The 17737-nt window shown below is 37.0% G+C and overlaps 1 long non-coding RNA gene across 1 annotated transcript; it reads right to left on the bottom strand.

The window, feature by feature from the left end:
• Nucleotides 1-9281: 9281 nt before the first annotated feature.
• On the bottom strand, nucleotides 9282-12744 carry LOC139077930 (uncharacterized). The gene is made up of 3 exons (XR_011530604.1): nucleotides 12144-12744; nucleotides 10458-10979; nucleotides 9282-9609 (listed from the first exon to the last, which is right to left on the bottom strand). It is a non-coding gene; the product is annotated as an uncharacterized lncRNA (long non-coding RNA).
• Between the last annotated feature and the right edge of the window lie 4993 nt (nucleotides 12745-17737).

Here is a 17737-nt window from a genome sequence, read left to right on the forward strand (position 1 = left end):
GGGGCTGCCTCAGAGGGTAGAAGTGACTCTTGTTTGCATCTGCGGAACATGGCACCAGAGTTCAAATACTGCTTGTGTTCCAAGAAGAGATGCCAAGAGTCAATTTGCAGGAATGTGTCCAAATGTACCGTCAAGCCAAAGAAAGCTGAGCGTCAAAACCAAGACATCCAAAAATCCAGGCAAGGCTACACCAAGAACAATGGATCAGAATTAGACACTGGGAGGTAACAACTAGGATCTAATGCCTTTGGCTATCCTTGTTATAGGTGGGATATAAGATGGAAAAAATCGGTATACAGTCATGAGTCGCTTAATGACAGTGATAGTTCTGAGAAATGTGTTGTTAGGCAATTTTGTCATTGTGCGACCATCATAGAGTGCATTGAAGAGGAACAAAATTTGCCACCTCAAAATGTGTCTCTTTAACATAAGGATTAATTTGTTACCACCTCCACAACTGCCTAAAAGAATTCAGATTAAAAAAATCTGTCTCAGGAAGCACACTACTACCTTAGCATAACATGAACTAGGTGGTAGATGGGGAGGAAACTAGAAAAGCCTGTTTTAGGGTTCCCCTCTGTGTTCTTCTGTTTCTGTGGGTCCAAACGCTTGTTTTCCAAATGTTTACTTCTTTTCACCAACCTGTAAATTGCCCTCTTTCCTTTTGAAGTCCCTGGCTATCCCGGCTCCCAGCATCTTCTTTTGTCTTTAGCTGAGAATAGTATTTAAGGTGAGGGCTTCAGCCATTTTGGTGAGTTACTCGGTTTTCCTGGGTTTCTCTCATGTATATATGTCATTAAACTTTTGTTTGTTTTTCTCCTGATCATTGGTTTCATGTCAATTTAATTCTTAGACTAGCCAGAAGAACCTAGAAGGGGAGAGGCAAATTTCTTCCTCCCTTAAAGTACTTACACAAACCTAGAGAGTATAGCCTACCACACACCTGGGTTATATGGCTGTAATCTCCTGAGATCTCTGTCACATATAAGATCCATTCTTGACTGAAACATCATTACGTGGTTCATGACTCTTTAAAGGACCTAGGGACCTGAGAAAGAGAGCAGACTGCAAGAAAATTCGTTTTAAATATTAGCTAGGATAGAAATTAATTCTACCAAAGAAGATTTCTAGGAATGTGAAATAAATGGTAACAAACGCAACTTGATTTGAAAAAAGCTGATTGCTCTCGGCTTTTCCTAAACATGTTCTTCACTGACTCAATTTTCAAATAGAGTTTTGAATTTTAACCACTCAAGTCATTGGTGGAGAATAAGCAATTATTAACAGTAGACTTATATAACATTTAAGAACCTTAGCAGAACACTAAGCCATTAATCCCCTTTTGAATTAATTTAATTAGTTGTCACCTAACAAACCAATGGCCTAAAGAGTGAAGGTTAGATTATGACAGGAAATTTAATAGCAGTGTTTTTTGAGTGTAACTTTCTCAGACTGGGTTTCCCTGAAATAGACTTAGCTCCAAGAATTCCCATGCAAGTGATTTATGAAGAAAGTGCTCCCACGAAAAACCAGTAAGGGAGTGGGAGAAGCAGGACGGGGAGGGGAAAAGCCAAACAAGAATGCAATTTCAGTAAAGCCCCTTGCCCTTTGAGGATGGCTGCAATTTGATTCCACGAGGGACTTCTGGAGTGTAGGCTGTACCTCCGAGTTACCGTGTCTCAGGGCAAGAGAGCTGCCTTTCACACGCTTGCAATGCGGCAGACCAGCATGAGCTAGGAGTCACCCTGAGCAGACAGAAACACCAGGCACTTCTAGCTCTCTTCACCGCAAGCAAAGGGAGTCCTCTTTTGAACAGAGCCATCGGTACAGGCTGTTGGAAGCAAAAGTACAATGAACCTGGGGTCAGGACTCAGTGAAAGAGTAAAAGGCATCTGAGGGAACCTGGGCAGAAGATGGATATATGTGGTGGTGTTACAGCTGATTTTAGTTTATGTATATAAGCTTTATTCCGTCAAAAATATTTTTTACATGACTATTTGATTAAATATTCTTTTTATAAGAAAAATCAGTAAGTGCTTCTTATCGCAATTGAAGCAACATAATGATATAAGAAGGAAAAAAAATTTACATCTCTGACAAATCCTCCTCCATTTTTATTCCAAGTCATTAACATTAAAATTGTTAGTTGTTGGGGCCAGCCCAGTGGGGCAGCGGTTAAGTTCGCACATTCCGCTTCGACCGACTGGGATTCGCCAGTTCGGATCCCCGGTGCGCACATGGCACCACTGGCATGGCATGCTGTGGTAGGCGTCCCACATATAACTAGAGGAAGATGGGTGTGGATGTTAGCTCAGGGCCAGTCTTCCTCAGCAAAAAGAGGAGGATTGGCAGCAGTTAGCTCAGGGCTAATCTTCCTAAAAAAAAAAAATTGTTAGTTGTTTATTCTTAACATCTTTACCTATATTTATATAAACATATGGACATGCCTGTAAGATTTGACTTTGTTTATTAAAAATGGCAACAGTATACACAGTACTTGTCGTCTTGCCTTGCCCACTTAACAATATTAAGTGGCCATTCTTCCAAATATATATATATACACACTCAAATAATTTTCAAATAAGAGAAAATATTCGATATATGGATAACCCAAAATGTATTAAATTATTTCCCAATGAATGATGAACATTAAATATGATTATTTTTCTATGTCACTATAAATAATGCTACACTGAAAAATCTTGTACCTATGTCCTTAATATGCCAGTGTTTTATTTCTAAAGGTAGATACCAAAAAGTGGGATTTCTGGGTCAAAGAATATGTAGATTTCTAATTTTAAAAGGTAAAGAGAAATTCAGTTGATGGTCTTGCTTCCTATTTTCCTGAGAAAATAGAAGCAATCAGAAGATAACCTTCATTCAAGCTGGCTCAAACAAATTTAGCACTTGCCAGGATCTGTATCATGTTCCATGTCCTCTCTCCTACCATAAATGAACCATACAGGGGGCCAGCCCTGTGGCCCAGTTGGTTAAGTTTGCATGCTCCACTTTGGCAGCCTGGGGTTCTCCAGTTCAGATCCTGGGCGCAGACCTACACACTGCTCATCAAGCCATGCTGTGGTGGCATACCACATAGAACTAGAAGGACATACAGCTAGGATATACAACTATGTACTGGGGCTTTGGGGAGGGAAAAAAAAAAGGAGGAAGATTGGCAATAGACGTTAGCTCAGGACCAATCTTCCTAAAAAAAAAAAAAAAAGAAAATTAGCAAAAATAAAAAAATAAATGAGACTAAAGCCAGTCTCTCCATCTGTACACTGTATCTCATTCTTTTCTTGCCTGCTTAAGGACATCTTTATACCAGCAATTCTCTCCCTTTCTCTCCCTTCTACACTAACTGAATTGCTCCATTTGCTCAAGACAAAAAATCTTAGTGCCATCCTTGACTATTCTTTTTCTCTCATGATACATACATCAGCAAATCAGGTTGATTATAGTTTACTATATATGCAGGATGTAACTACTTCTCACCACCTTTAATGTTACAACTTTTGGTCCAAGCTATCATTTTTTTCCAGGATTATGGCCCTAAGCTGCCAAAAGGGTTTCTCTGCTACCATTGTTCTCTTCCAATCTATTCTCAACAAAGTAGCCAGAGTGATTCTTTTTAACTTAAGAGCGATCAACTCATTCTTCTCCCCCAAAATCCCAATGGTTCCCTGCTGCTCTCAGAGTAAAAACCAGTTCTTACACACGTGTGCCCACAGATGCCGCATAAGCTGCCAACCCAGACTCTTTACCTCCCTGACCTGAACGCTCTTTCATGAGCTTATTTTCCTTTCACTTATCTTGTTTTATGAAATGTCTGTTCAAATATTTTGCCCATTTTTAATTGGCTTGTGTTTCCTTATTGAGTTGTAGGGTTTTTTTAATATATATCCTAGATACCGCTTCTTTGATGGACGTATGTTTTGTGTACATTTTCTCCCCATCTATGGTTTTCCCATTCATTTCCTTAATTGTGTGAGCATAGTTTAATTAATAATTGATAAGCATAAGGTTTAATTTTTGAAAGTACAATTTATCGATTTTTATAGCTATTGTTTTCTGTAACTTAGAAAGTTTTGCTTATACACACATCGTGAGAAAGTTCTCCTATATTTTTTTCTAAAAGTTTGACGATTTAAGCTTTTGCATTTAGCTCCATAACCTGTTTCGAATTAATTTTTGTGTATAGTGTGAGGTAAGGGCTAAGCTGCTTCTTTTTTTCAACTAATAAATTTTTTTTTTTAAGAGCGGTTTTAGCTTCACGTCAAAATTGAGCAGAAAGTACGAAGTGTTCTGGTCAGCCAGAGTACTGCGCACGAGTTACCAATCTCAGGGCAGGACTGCAAACGCTTCTGCCCACTGCATCTCAGTATCAGAGTTACCAAGTAAAACACAGAGCAGTCAAGCATTGCATGGAATAATGCTTTACTTCCATAGAGAAGAGACAGAGCAAGATCAGCTTCAATTTTGGGGGTGAGTATCCCTTGGCCAACAGCCTCCCCGCAGCTGATGCAGAGCAATATGCTCGTGCATATCCCTCTCTAGCCACAGTGGAAGGAACCGTGACACCTCCGCCATGGAGTCTGATATTGATAACTCTGAAAGCTGGGGGCATGCCTCAGGGGCATTTACCTACGTGCTTAAGCAGAACAAAGAAACCCTCACTACTCCAGAAAGAGAGAAAGATATTTCTACCCAGGTGCTAAGGCCTGCACGGGCTGTGTGGACTCTTTCATCTCTTGGAAGGAAGTATTCCAGGCCCAAGACCTATTTTGCAGCTGAGTGGGGGTCAAAAGATTGAATGCATGAGATGGCGTCTCTCAACACCTCCCATATTCTCCCTGTGCCCACACACACATAACCTCCCTCCACTACCAACATCCTGATACATTTATTACAATTGATGAACCACACTGACACATGGTTATCACCCAAAGTTCATAGTTTACATTAGGGTTCACTCTGAGTGTTGTACATTCTATGAGACTTGACAAATGTATAATGACATGTATCTACCATTATATTATTGTACAGTAGTTTCACTACTGTAAAAATCCTCTATGTTCTGCCTACTCATCTCTCCCTCTCCCTAAAGCCTGGTGACCACTAATTGTTTTAGTCTCAAAAATTTTGCCTTCCAGAACGTCATGTAGTTGAAATCACACAGTATGCAGCCATTTTGGATTGGCTTCATTCACTTATTAATATGCATTTAAAGTATCTTCATGTCTTTTCATGGCTTAACATAGCTCATTTCTTTGTAATGCTTAATAATATTCCATTGTCTGAAAGTACCACAGTTTATTTAACCACTCACTAGTGAAGGACATCTTGGTTGCTTGGAAGTTTTGGCAATTATGAATAAAACTACTATAAATATCCATATGCATGTTTTTGTGTCGACATAAGTTTTCAATTTATTTAAGTAAATACCAAGGAGCATGATTGCTGGATCCATGGTAAGACTAAATTTAGTTTTGTAAGAAACTGTCAAACTGTCTTCCAAGGTGGTTGTACCATTGTGCATTCCTACCAGCAATAAGTGAGAGTTCATGTTGCTCCACATTTTCATCAGCATTTGGTGTTGTCAGTGTTCTAGATTTTGGCCATTTGAATAGGTATGTCATGATATCTCTTTGCTGTTTTAATTTTCAATTCCATATTTGATGTTGAACAACTTTTCATATACTTACTTGCCCTCTGTATATCTTCTTTGGCGAGGTGTCTGTTAAAAGTATTTTGTTTAGTTTTTAATTAGGCTGTTCATCCTCCTATTGTTGGGTTTTAAGAGTTCTTTGTTTATTTTGATAACAGTTCTTAATCAGATGTGTCTTTTGCAAATATTTTCTCAAAGTCTCTGCTTACCTGCTCATTCTCTTGACAATGGCTTTTGCTGAGCAGAAGTCCAGTTTATCTGTTATTTCTTTCATGGATCATGCCTTTGGTGGTATTTCTAAAAAGCCATTGCCACGCCCAAGGTAATCTAAGTTTTCTCCTATGTTATTGTCTAGGAGTTTTATAGTTTTTTTGTTTTACATTTAGCTCCATGATCCATTTTGTGTTAATTTTTTGAAAGTGTAAGGTCTGGCTCTAGATTCACTTTTTTGCATGTGACTGTCCAGTGATTCTAGCACCATTTGTTGAAAAAACTATCTTTGCCCCATGTATTGTCTTTGCTCCTTTGTCAAAGATCAGTTGACTACATTTATGTGGGTCTATCTCTAGGTTCTTTATTCTATTTCACTGACCCATTTGTCCATTCTTTCACCAATACCGCAGTCTTTATTACTGGTAGCTTTATAATAAATCTTGAAGTCAGGTAGTGTGAGTCCTCTAACTTTGCTCTTTTCCTTCAATATTATGTTGTCTACCTGGGTCTTTTGCCTCTCTCTATATACTTTAGGACCAGTGTGTTAATATTCACAAAATAACTTGCTGAGATGTTGATTGGGATTGCATGGAATTACTAGATCAGGTTGGGAAACTGACATCTTGACAATATTGAGTCTTCCTATTCATGAACATGGAATATTTAACCACTTATTATGTTCTTCTCTGATTGCATTCATCAGAGTTTCATAGATTTCCTCACATAGTTCTTGTACATATTTTGTTAGGTTTATAGTTAAGTATTTCATTTTTGAGGATGCTAATATAAATGTATTTTTAATTTCAAATTTCACTTGTTCATTACTGGTATATAGGAAAGCAATTGACCTAGAATATGATTTATTTTGGTGAATGTTCCATGTGAGCTTGAGAAGATTATTTAGTCTGCTGTTGCTGGATTAAATAGTCTATGATGTCAATTATAAACAGTTGATTGATGGTACTGTTGACTTCAACCATGTCCTTATTGATTTTCTGTCTACTAGATCTGTCCATTTCTGATAGAGTGTTCTTAAAGTCTCTCAAATATAATAGTGGGTTCATTCATTTCTCCTTGCACTTCTATCAGTTTTTGCCTCAAGAAGTTTGATGCTCTGTTGTTAGCTGCATACACATTAAGGATTGTTATGTCTTCTTGAAGTATTGAACCTGTTATCATTAAGTAATGCCCCTCTTTATCCCTGATAACTTTCCTTGCTTTGAAGTCTTCTCTGTTGGAAAGCTACTCCTGCTTTCTTTTGATTAGTGTTACTGTGATAGAACTTTCTCCATTCATTTACTTTTAATCTATATGTGTCTTTATATTCAAAGTGGATTTCTTGTAGACAATATATTGTGTGTTTTGTTTTTTGATCCATTCTGACAATCTCTGTCTTTCCATTGGTGCATTTAGACTATTGACATTTAAGGTGATATTGATATAGTTGGATTAATATCAACCGTATTTGTTACTGTTTTATTTGTTGCCCTATTCTTTGTTCCTAATTTTGTCTTCCATTCTATGTCAGATCTTTTGTTGTTTTGAGTATTTTATATGATTCTATTTTTGCTCCTTTCTTAGCATATCAATTATACTTCTTTTTTTTTACTTTTTTTAGTGTTTGACCTATAATTTGCAATATACATTTACAACTATCCAAGTCCCCTTTCAAATAACACTATAGTGCTTCAAAGGTGGTGCAAATATCTTATAATAACAAAATATTCATAATTACTCCCTCTTGTCCCTTATGTCATTGCTGTCATTCATTTCTCTTATAAATAAGCATACATTAGCATATATACACATACATACATAATCAAATACATTGTTGCTATTATTATTTTGGACAAACATCAGTTAATTAAGAATAAGAAAAAGATGGCTTTATCTATCTTCACTTATTCATTCTCTGATGTTCTCCCCCTTTTTTAATATTAGCCTTGAATCCTGCATCATGGTCAAATTTAATTATTATTTCTAGTATTTTTGGAGACCTTGGGATTTTCTATATAAACAATTATATCACCTGTAAATTAAAGGCAATTTTATTTATTCCTTTTTGATTTTTATATCTTAACATTTTTATTTCTTATCTTATTCCAATGACTAGAACTTCCAACCAGTGCTGAACAGAAGTGGTGACCATGGGTATTTTTGCCACGTTTTCAATATCTGAGAGAAAATAATTAATGTTTTATCAATGTGTATGATGTTAGCTGTAGATTTTTACATATGTCTTATCAGATTAAGGATATCCCTGTTTGTTTCCAGGTTGCTGAGAATTTTAATGATATATGGGTGCTGAATTTTCTCAAATAATTTTTCTGTGCTTATTGAAATGATCATATAATTTTCTCCCTTATTCTCTTAATATAGTTATGTACATAGATTTATCTTAAGTGTTAAAACAAACTGGCATTCTTAAGATAAATCCTGCTTAGTCAAGATTTAACATGCTGTTTGTGCTAATATTTTGCTAGTTATTTTTGTGTCTATATTCACAGGGGATATTGATCTTTAGTTTCCTTTTTTTGCAATGCCTTAGTCATACTTTCTATTAGTCTCATAACGTAATTTGAGAGCAATATGTTCCTTTTTACATGAAATGTTTAGTGTAATATTGGGGTTATTTCTTCATTTATGTTTCTTAGAATTCATGAGTGAAATCATCTGGGCCCATAGTTGATTTTGTGGTAAAATTTCCTATAACAATTTAATTTACTAAGAGATACAGGGCTATTCTTCATGTGAGTTAGGGAGTCACTGAGCTTCTGGAATCTACAAATTTGTGTCTTTCACAATTTAGGCTACTCTTTCTCCTTCTCCTCCTTCTTCTGTCCTCCTTCTCACCACATTATCTCCTTTTGGTCCTTTGGGACACCAGTTGCACATATATTAGACCTCATAATATGATGCTAGAAGTTTCAGAGTCTCTTTTTATGTGTTTAAAATCATTTCCTCTCTATTCTTCAGATAATGTCATTGACGCAGTTCAGTTTCACTGATTCTTTGCCTTGAAATCTCCATTCTATTATTAAGTGAAATTTTTATTGAGGATGTTATATTTTTCGCTCCAGAGTTTCTATTTTTTTTCTTTTGAATGTCTTTTATCTCTCTGCTTAGACTTCCTACATTTTTAGTCATATGAGCATACTTTTCTTTACCTTAATTTACCTCAATGTGTACAACTCCTTAAAAATTCTTCTATGCTAATTCCAACATTGGGTCATCTTGATATCTGTTGATTGACCTTTCTTTTGTGAAAGGGTCACACTTTCCTGATTCTTCATATGTTGAGTGAATTTGGGGTTATATACTGGACATTGTGAATGATATGCCATGGATTTTGTTATATTCCTCTGACTGATTAATTTCTTTGGATTCAAAGTACAAATTCTTCAGTAGCTCAAATCTCAGCTCAGTTGTTTTATTTTCACATGGATCTGTTCCATACATGCATGTTTCAGGGGCTAGCTAGATAATTACATAGAGTTCATACAGAGAAATTGGAGCCCCCATTCTCTGGCTCTCTGCTTTCCAGAATTACCCCTCCCTTTCATGGTCAAGATCATCATGTGGGCATTTTGGTGTTTCAGGCCAGAAGGCCTCTGATTTTCCATCAGAGATGCAGTTAGCCCTCATGGCTGCTGACTGTAGCTTGCTCCTCCCTTCATAGTCACAAACTCTGCCACAGTTCCAGGGACTCCATCTACATATGACAATGTCTGGCATAAGAAAAGACAGATTTCTTTTTATTTATCAGTAAGGTTGCCAAGAGCCTTCCCCAAGCCATAACTCTGTCACATGCCCCTCTTAAAACAATTAGCAGCAAAAACAATAGTATATTATGTTTGCTTCCATGAGTTATATGGCCCTGAGGAGGAGGGTGGGTTCACCAAATAAATTAGAGACTCCATCACAAAGGGAAAGGCTAGTCATAGTTCTTACATTGGCAGCCAATAGTGCCTGCTACATAAATCGCTGCGTTGCAAAATATGAGGTGACACTTCTCACATAGACTAACACCGAAATAATGGGCCCTAGAATTGTGCAATGTGGTGCTGTTAAAATTAGTGACTAGATAATTTAACAAAATAGGATGGGGTAATTTATAAAGTGAAAATCAGTTTTATTTCCATCTAACTGTATAGCCACTTAAATGGGAGTGAGATGAGCGTTAGTCAAGAATTCTAGGCGTGGACCCTCTGTGCATGGCTCTACAAGGAAGAAGAGAGCATTCCAGTGGGGAAGTAAATAGGGTAGTTACAATCTTATTGAGAATATATATGGGCAAAGGGAAGTCATTAGAATAAGATTTTCTAAAAAGTCTATGGTAAGAGTTCTAAAAAACAAAAAACAAAGAAAGTATATTAAAAAATGAGAAACACCAGGTGATAATAAAAGCTAACTTCTCTGTTTAAAGAATTATTCCTAGAGAAGTACAGGACCGAAATAGGCAGGGATGAAGTCAGTTAGTACAAGAGTTAGACTGATATTAAAAATTATCATCTTTACACACAAAAGAAGGGAATGCCAAGGATTATTTCCTTTGGTATAAATTCCCAGAAATTACCTGGTGAAAGATTATATCATTTTTCTGCTTATTCATGTAGTTTTTTTGTAATATTTTGTCAGTTAATTCCTATTGGTTGAGGACTTCCAACCGTCCGTCATTATTGAGGACTCCCAAATACTACAAATATAAATAAATAATTAAACAGATGGCCTCATCTCATCAGGATTGTCCCTTGATGTCTCATCTTTAATCAAGGACTATAGACTTGAGTTCCATTTTCCCACCCTAGATCTATCTCAAAGGCTTTTTATAGAAACTTGCATAAGAGTTTTTTAAAAATCTATGTAGTCAGAGTTTCCTTTATCCATATTTGCATTTACTCTATATTTCTCACTCTATTACTCACTATTTTTCTAAAAACAACAACAAGTTTACATTCTGTTTGCTGTACAAGATTGGTATAGCGAAAAGAACATTGGAAAGCTGGGGCACACAGCTTCCACAGTTCTATCACTAATTAGCTGAATGATCCTGGGCAAGTGGCTCTCCCTGTATGGGCCATAGCTGCCTCAGTTGCCACTGCAGGGAGGAAAAAAGAAAACAGAGTTTAGATTAGATGGGCCTTCAGTTCTTTCATTCCACGATTCTTTGAAATAATTCAAGTGATAAGATCAGGCTTTCAATGTTAAATACCAGCTGTTTCTATTGTTGCCCTAGATTAGTGCTAATAAAATACATCTTTCATTAATCTGGGTCTCATAGGTTAGAGAATTTTAGAGTCAAAAGGAATCTATCCCTTTGCCTAAATATTAGCCCTTTTAGCATCAGAACCAGAAATATAAACTAGATTTCCTAACTTCCAGGTTTAGTGCTCTTCCTTCTTCTCCTATTCACTTGAATGTAATCATTACAAACTACATAAGCCTGAAAAATATTCTGAATTATTCTTTTCTCCCCACATGAACATGGTAGAAGATACTATTAGTGGAAATAATTAAAACACAGGTTATCAAGCGTTTGTCATTCTGCATCTCCCTTGCATCCTGGATAGACTCAGAATTCTCTAGCAATATAGAAGTATGAAAAGTGAAAGCTGAGAAATCATATATTTTCCTATAAGAAGCAGTTTCAGGAAATACACCTTTGTCAGAAAATAAACCCAGAATAATATTCAACAGCACAGAGCACACACACCATCTGCTGAGGCAAAGACTGATCTGAGTTTCAAAATATTGCCCAATTTAAAACACATTATCTTCCCATTCTATAAATTTTAAGACCTTTTTAAATGAAAAATCATTAAAATCTACTGGACAACAATTCTCTCCCTTCTGAACAAAAGCATGTTACTTGTACTAGCTTTAATAATATCCTTACAATAGTACTGAAAATAAAACGTTATGGGAAAATAGTAACGGTCTTTGCGAGGGGTCTTAAAATGGTGTCACTCTTGGAAAATATGCACCGGAGGAGGAGCCATTCCCTCCTGTCAGGCTCCTACTGAAGCTTCCAGCCTCTTCCACAAGAAACTCATGCACTGTTACAATTGAGAACACTGCCTCACCCACTTCTCTCCACCAAAGAGGAAAGTGCTGGCGCTCAGGCTCTCAGTCTTGCAGCTGCTTTGATGAAAGGCAGGGATCTGAATCAGAACCCTTTCCATTTGCACGGCACGGAGCTGCTCTCTCCATCCCCCCTTCTCTGGGCCCACTAGGGAACAGTTTATGTGAGAAAATATTTCACCTTCCCCTCATCGCCTCTCAACTATAATTCACTTCCAGTTTCTGCTCTTTCCTGGTGCAAGTTGGGGGATATGAGCTTTCTCTTTCCCCTCCACCAACATGACGTCAGCCACTAATTTCCAATTTTCCCTCATGGTCACTCAGTGGGGTGGCTTTGGAAAATTCACTTTGAAGACAATTCAAACAGGAAAAAAAGGATTTCCTACAAATGACAGAAGCAAATATTTTTCAGACAAAAATTGATGTAAATGAAACTGGCTCCCAAAATTTTATACAACAATTAATTTCTTCCTAAAACATTTATCTGCTGTCATGTGGATATAGTCTTGTGTATTTTCAGTAGGCCTAAAAGGGTAGTGTTTATCAATAAAACATTCCTAAGTACCAAAACTAATTATACTTTATATTGCTAAATCTGGAAGTTGCTTTATTTAAAAAAAAAAATCTGAGGTTTCTCTTTTTACCAAATATGTGGCTTCCTTGCTGTCTGTATTTCATTTCCCTTGCTTATTTACCAAAAGATAAACTAGTCACTTTTTCCCCCGGCGTTGCTTAGTTATAATTTTTTTTAACCCCATGGACAATTTTATTTTGGACTTTGATAATGGGAGATCCTGTCCTTAGGTTTATTGTGTTTGTTCTGATTTAAAATTTTAGTTAATCTAAAAATGCATTAACAAAAATTCAACCGACAAACTCAAAATACAAAAACAGAATTGAAAATGGCAGCAGAGTTTGTTACCTAAATTCTTACTCTTAAGCAATGAGTAAGTAAGGATTTTTTTTTGCCTCACGGCCCGCTTTGTTCTCTAAAAAGAATGATTTGGCATCATGCCTCAGGTCTTTAGTGGTCAAATTGGGACCTTGTGTTAAGAATCCTCAAGGAACGAAGCTCCAAATTCTCACTGGGAGTGTCCTCAAGTAGCTTGAAAAATTTTTCTCTATTAATTATGTAGAACCTATGTGCAATCATTTGGCCTTAGGTTTCTGAGCAAAACAGCCAAATTCTTTTTTATTTGGGCACAAACCTAGCACAGGAATCAGGTCTCTGCCCCAAGGAAAAGAAGGAGAAGGGTAACAACACATAGAGCACAGCCCCCAAGTTAGGGAAAAAGGCTCTCTTTTCTGCTACGGTTGTAGCATCAGTAATCAAACAGAAGAGGCAGTTGTGCAGAACAAATGCCCGCATTTAGCAAAAGAATAAAGAAGCAGAGAACGTGCTTGTATTTGAGTAGACATTCAGAATCCAGAACTTTCTGGAAGAAATAATAAAATCAGGCACCTGAAAAAGAAAAATACAGAGAGACATCAATGCCAACATACCACTGTCCTTACCCCTTAGATCCTTCCAACACAGATACTCCCCACCTGTGCCAATTGGCATTTGTGAGGTTCAAAGTGCTCAGTCTTGGTACCCAGCACCTTTCCATTCAACAGGATTGTGTCAGAAGATGAGAATGAGTCCTGGCTCTGCCGTTCAGGCAGGTTACTTCATCCTCCTGGGCTTCAACATCCATGTCTAAGGTCAATACTCTTTTCTACTTCCTCCTCTGTCTTGCTGGTTGATGACAAAGAACTCACATGTCTCTTCTTGTAATACTTAAATTTTTTTCGATAAATCAAATATTCGTAGTTGCCTTCCAATTACAACCAGCTACTTTTTCTGTTCTACAAGGCAATTGTTTTACCAGGGTTTTTTCTGTCAATCTAGAAGTTGACCTCTAAAGCAGACAGAATCCAGCACGAATTCGTATAAATAGCATTAATCTGTTATAAGTAAATATTGAGCTAGTGCAAAAGCTGTTTATGTATTTGGAGGAAGGTGGTCAAAAGGTACACACTTCTAGTTATAAGATAAATAAATACCGCGGATGCAATGTACAACTTGATGACTATAGTTAACACTGCTGTGTGACATATAGGAAAGTTGTTAAGAGAATAGATCCTAAGAGTTCTCATCACAAGGAGAAATTTTTCTTTCCTTTTCATTTATTTTATTTTTTATTTTTTTTTTTTGAGGAAGATTAGCCCTGAGCTAACTACTGCCAATCCTCCTCTTTTTGCTGAGGAAGACTGGCCCTGAGCTAACATCCACACCCATCTTCCTCTACTTTATACATGGGACGCCTACCACAGCATGGCTTTTGCCAAGTGGTGCCATGTCCGCACCTGGGATCCAAACAGGTGAACCCCGGGCCGCCGAGGAGCAGAACGTGCGAACTTAACCGCTGCACCAGGGGGCTGGCCCCTCTTTTCTTTTTATTATATCTTATGAGATGATGGAGGTTAACTGAACTTATTGTAGTAATCATTTCACAATATATGTAAGTCAAACCATCATGCTGTGCACTTTAAGCTTATACAGTGATGCATGTTAATTATTTCTCAATAAAACTGGAGAAAAATGAAAATGGGCCACTTCAGCTCTTTGCCATCTTCCCAATATGTGTTTTGGAGTTAAAAAAATTTTTTTCAATCAATTCCAAATGATCTAACAGGCTTTATTTTTCAATAATTCAAAACAAAACTAGATGTGTAACAAGAGGTACTTAAAGAGGTGAGGTGTGTGCGTGTGTGTGTGTGTGTAACGAAAATAATGAGAGAAGGAGCAAGGTGATTTTCCACAATTAAGTTTCTAGTTGCAGAAAATATGAGATTAAAATGTTTCTCGCATGTATTTCTCTATTTTTAACCACAGCAAATATAACTAAAACAGTAAAAACAACACCAGCTAAATAACTAAATCCAGAAAATGTTGCTAATCCTATAAGGTAGGAAGAAGTTACCCTAATCCACCCACAAATGAGCATGACTTTGGTTAAAGGCAGAACACTATTTCTTTCTCACAAGTTATCCCAAGAAATATTTCTAAGACCTTTCTCCCTCTGCCTATAAAATTTAAATGTAACAAACCAAAATGTAACTAAAATAGGATTATGAAAGCCACAATGCAGCATGAAGGAGCCATTATAGTTTCTTGGGCAGAACTTAAATGAGGTGTTTTTGAACTGTTATCCTGAGAGCAGTTTCCTCATCCCTTAGCTGGGATTTAAGTGATTTATCGAGATGCTGTCCTAATTTAGGGAAAGCCTAGTATGTTCTCAACCACAAGAACGTGCTCTTCTAAACGTACACATTGGAGTAAACCCTGAGAATTTTCCGGACAACATGCAAAATGCCCTGGAGATTCTGAATCGTTCTCTTTCTCCCTCCCTGACCCACAGCCTCAGCAAGGGCCACTGTTGTTCTTGCAAGTATATTACATCCTTTAAGTATGTGAAGGCTGAAATTCCCGCCGTTTGCTAGCTTAGTGCTTATGTAGTAGCTTATCACTTCCACTCCGATCATCCTGGACATCTTGCTTCAGCTTCCCAAGCCTTTTTCTTCTTCTTCTTTTCTTCACCTGTAAAGTAAGGGCAGTAGGACTAATGAAGTCAAAGTCTCCTTCAGCAATAAAGGTGCAAAATTTGATCACAGTTCAGGGTGAAGAGGTGAGAGGATAAAAGAGAAAGCTTTGATTTGAGTTCCGTAAATTCTATGCTATATTGATTTCCGTAAGAAGTTATTTGTGAAATTTTTGGAATTGTCTGGACAGTGATCAACCTACAAAATTATCAGTATATGTATTTCATCTTTGGAGTTTTGGTACTATACACAGTTTTTATGCTTAACTGTGCAATTCAAGGCTGCCTGTGTCTCCATTTCTAAAGAAGTGTCTTTAGGTAAAAACAAAGGAGGCTAGAAAACAATACTATTAATTTCCCTCCTTCCTTTCTACACTAACTTATAAGCAAAAGTCAGTATAACAAATTTACTCACAAAAAATTAATTATTTTAAAGATTAGTAAAGATTTACACTAGGAAACATTTAAACTTTTCACAGTAAACCGAAAAGAAGAAAGCTAGTTTTTAGAGCTTTTGCTGCAGCTTTCCACAAATGCATGTCATTTATGAACATAATTTCTACTTTCTTAAATTCCTTTTCTAAAGTTATTTAGGTAAAAGTATTTCAGTGAACATTTAGCAATCAAAATATTTTACTCTTTGGTTTTGGACCTTAAAATCATTCACTAAATAACAACCCTCTGCAATAATCAATCAAAACTCAATAATAGATTACTTATTTTGTTGAGGGCAAGCACCACGTATCAATGCACTTTGTATTAAATTACACTCGCCTGTTATCTTGCATATATACCAAACCCATTTATATTACGTACTGGTTACTTACTGTGGAAGATGTACACTGCACTGCAGTTAGCGTCCTGACTAGGACACAGAATTTACCCCAAATGATTCAGGTGAAGACACAAACAAAGTTACCAGTTACAGAGGTGTAGGTAGGTAAAGGAACAAGAATGAGACGATGATGGCAGACCAGCAGTAGAGAGGAACTGTTACCACTCCTTGAGCTTAAGGGGAAAGGGGAGGAAATATTGCAAGGACTCCACTGATAGCTGGAGCCCTGGAGGAGGGGTCATCCAGTGGGAAATGTGGATCTGGAGGGACACAGCCACTGTCAAAAAAGTGACACTGAAACAAAGAGGAGGAGGAGAGGAAGAAATACCCAGAGTTCTCTCTCCTTCTGTGCTCTGATCTTCTGAAGACCCTATTCTTCCACTGACAAAACCAACTGCAAGTCATCTGCCCAAGGGACACTGGTGACACACAGATGTCAGCATAGAGCTAAGCAGAGAAGGGCAGAAAATGGATCTGGGGACCACTCCAAGAAAAACCAGCACCGTGAAAATTGCATTCCCCTAACACAATAATATTTCTGTTAATGGTAATTCATAGATAATAAATCTTTGTCAAAGTCTATTTAACAGATGCAAAATTTGTCAAATAGGGAGAATGGTTATCAGGCCAAATTATATTTGATAATATTTACGTTTTAATAAGAGGCACATAAGATAGCAGATGGATTAGGGAACTCTTATGAGGAAGTAATTAAAATAATAAACTAGAAGTCATAAAATACGCATCCAAGAGTCTGAGAGCAGAAGGAAAGGAGAGAGAGTCAGGATGAGTTAGCCGAAAAGATGGGGCCAAAATCCTCAGACTGTAGGAGAAATTGTGAAGGACTGTGCCAGGGACATCAAACAGGAAAAGATCGAGTCTTGATCCTTCATGAAGCCAGAGAACAGAAGTCACACTTTCCTTCAGCTTTTCTGTAGGGACTAGACAACCCGAAAGAAATTTCAAGGGCTCTTCCTCTTCTCCCAAGTTTCTCCATTTGCCTTCTGAATCCTAAGATAACCCTATTTCGTCCATCACTAATAATAAAGTGCCCCAAATCATTCATTCCTTCATTCGTTTATTTGTTCATTCACGCTCTTTATAAGGTAAGTTGCTCTGTCATTTATTGGTAAAATTCTGCACCATGCATAATGCCTAGCTGGCACATATTAGGTATCAATACACATTTGTTAAATAAAAACCAATTAAGGGAATGGATGAAGAAATGGACACATTATAAATATCTGTTGTTGTAAGACATTGCAACTTTAAAGAAAACGTTATGACCTGCCAGTTAATTCACAAATATAAGTGACTGATATCAGAATGTTTAAAATTTTGATCTAAGGTTCAGGA

Source organism: Equus przewalskii, chromosome 20 (assembly GCF_037783145.1).
Source record: "Equus przewalskii isolate Varuska chromosome 20, EquPr2, whole genome shotgun sequence".
Classification (NCBI taxonomy): domain Eukaryota; kingdom Metazoa; phylum Chordata; class Mammalia; order Perissodactyla; family Equidae; genus Equus; species Equus przewalskii.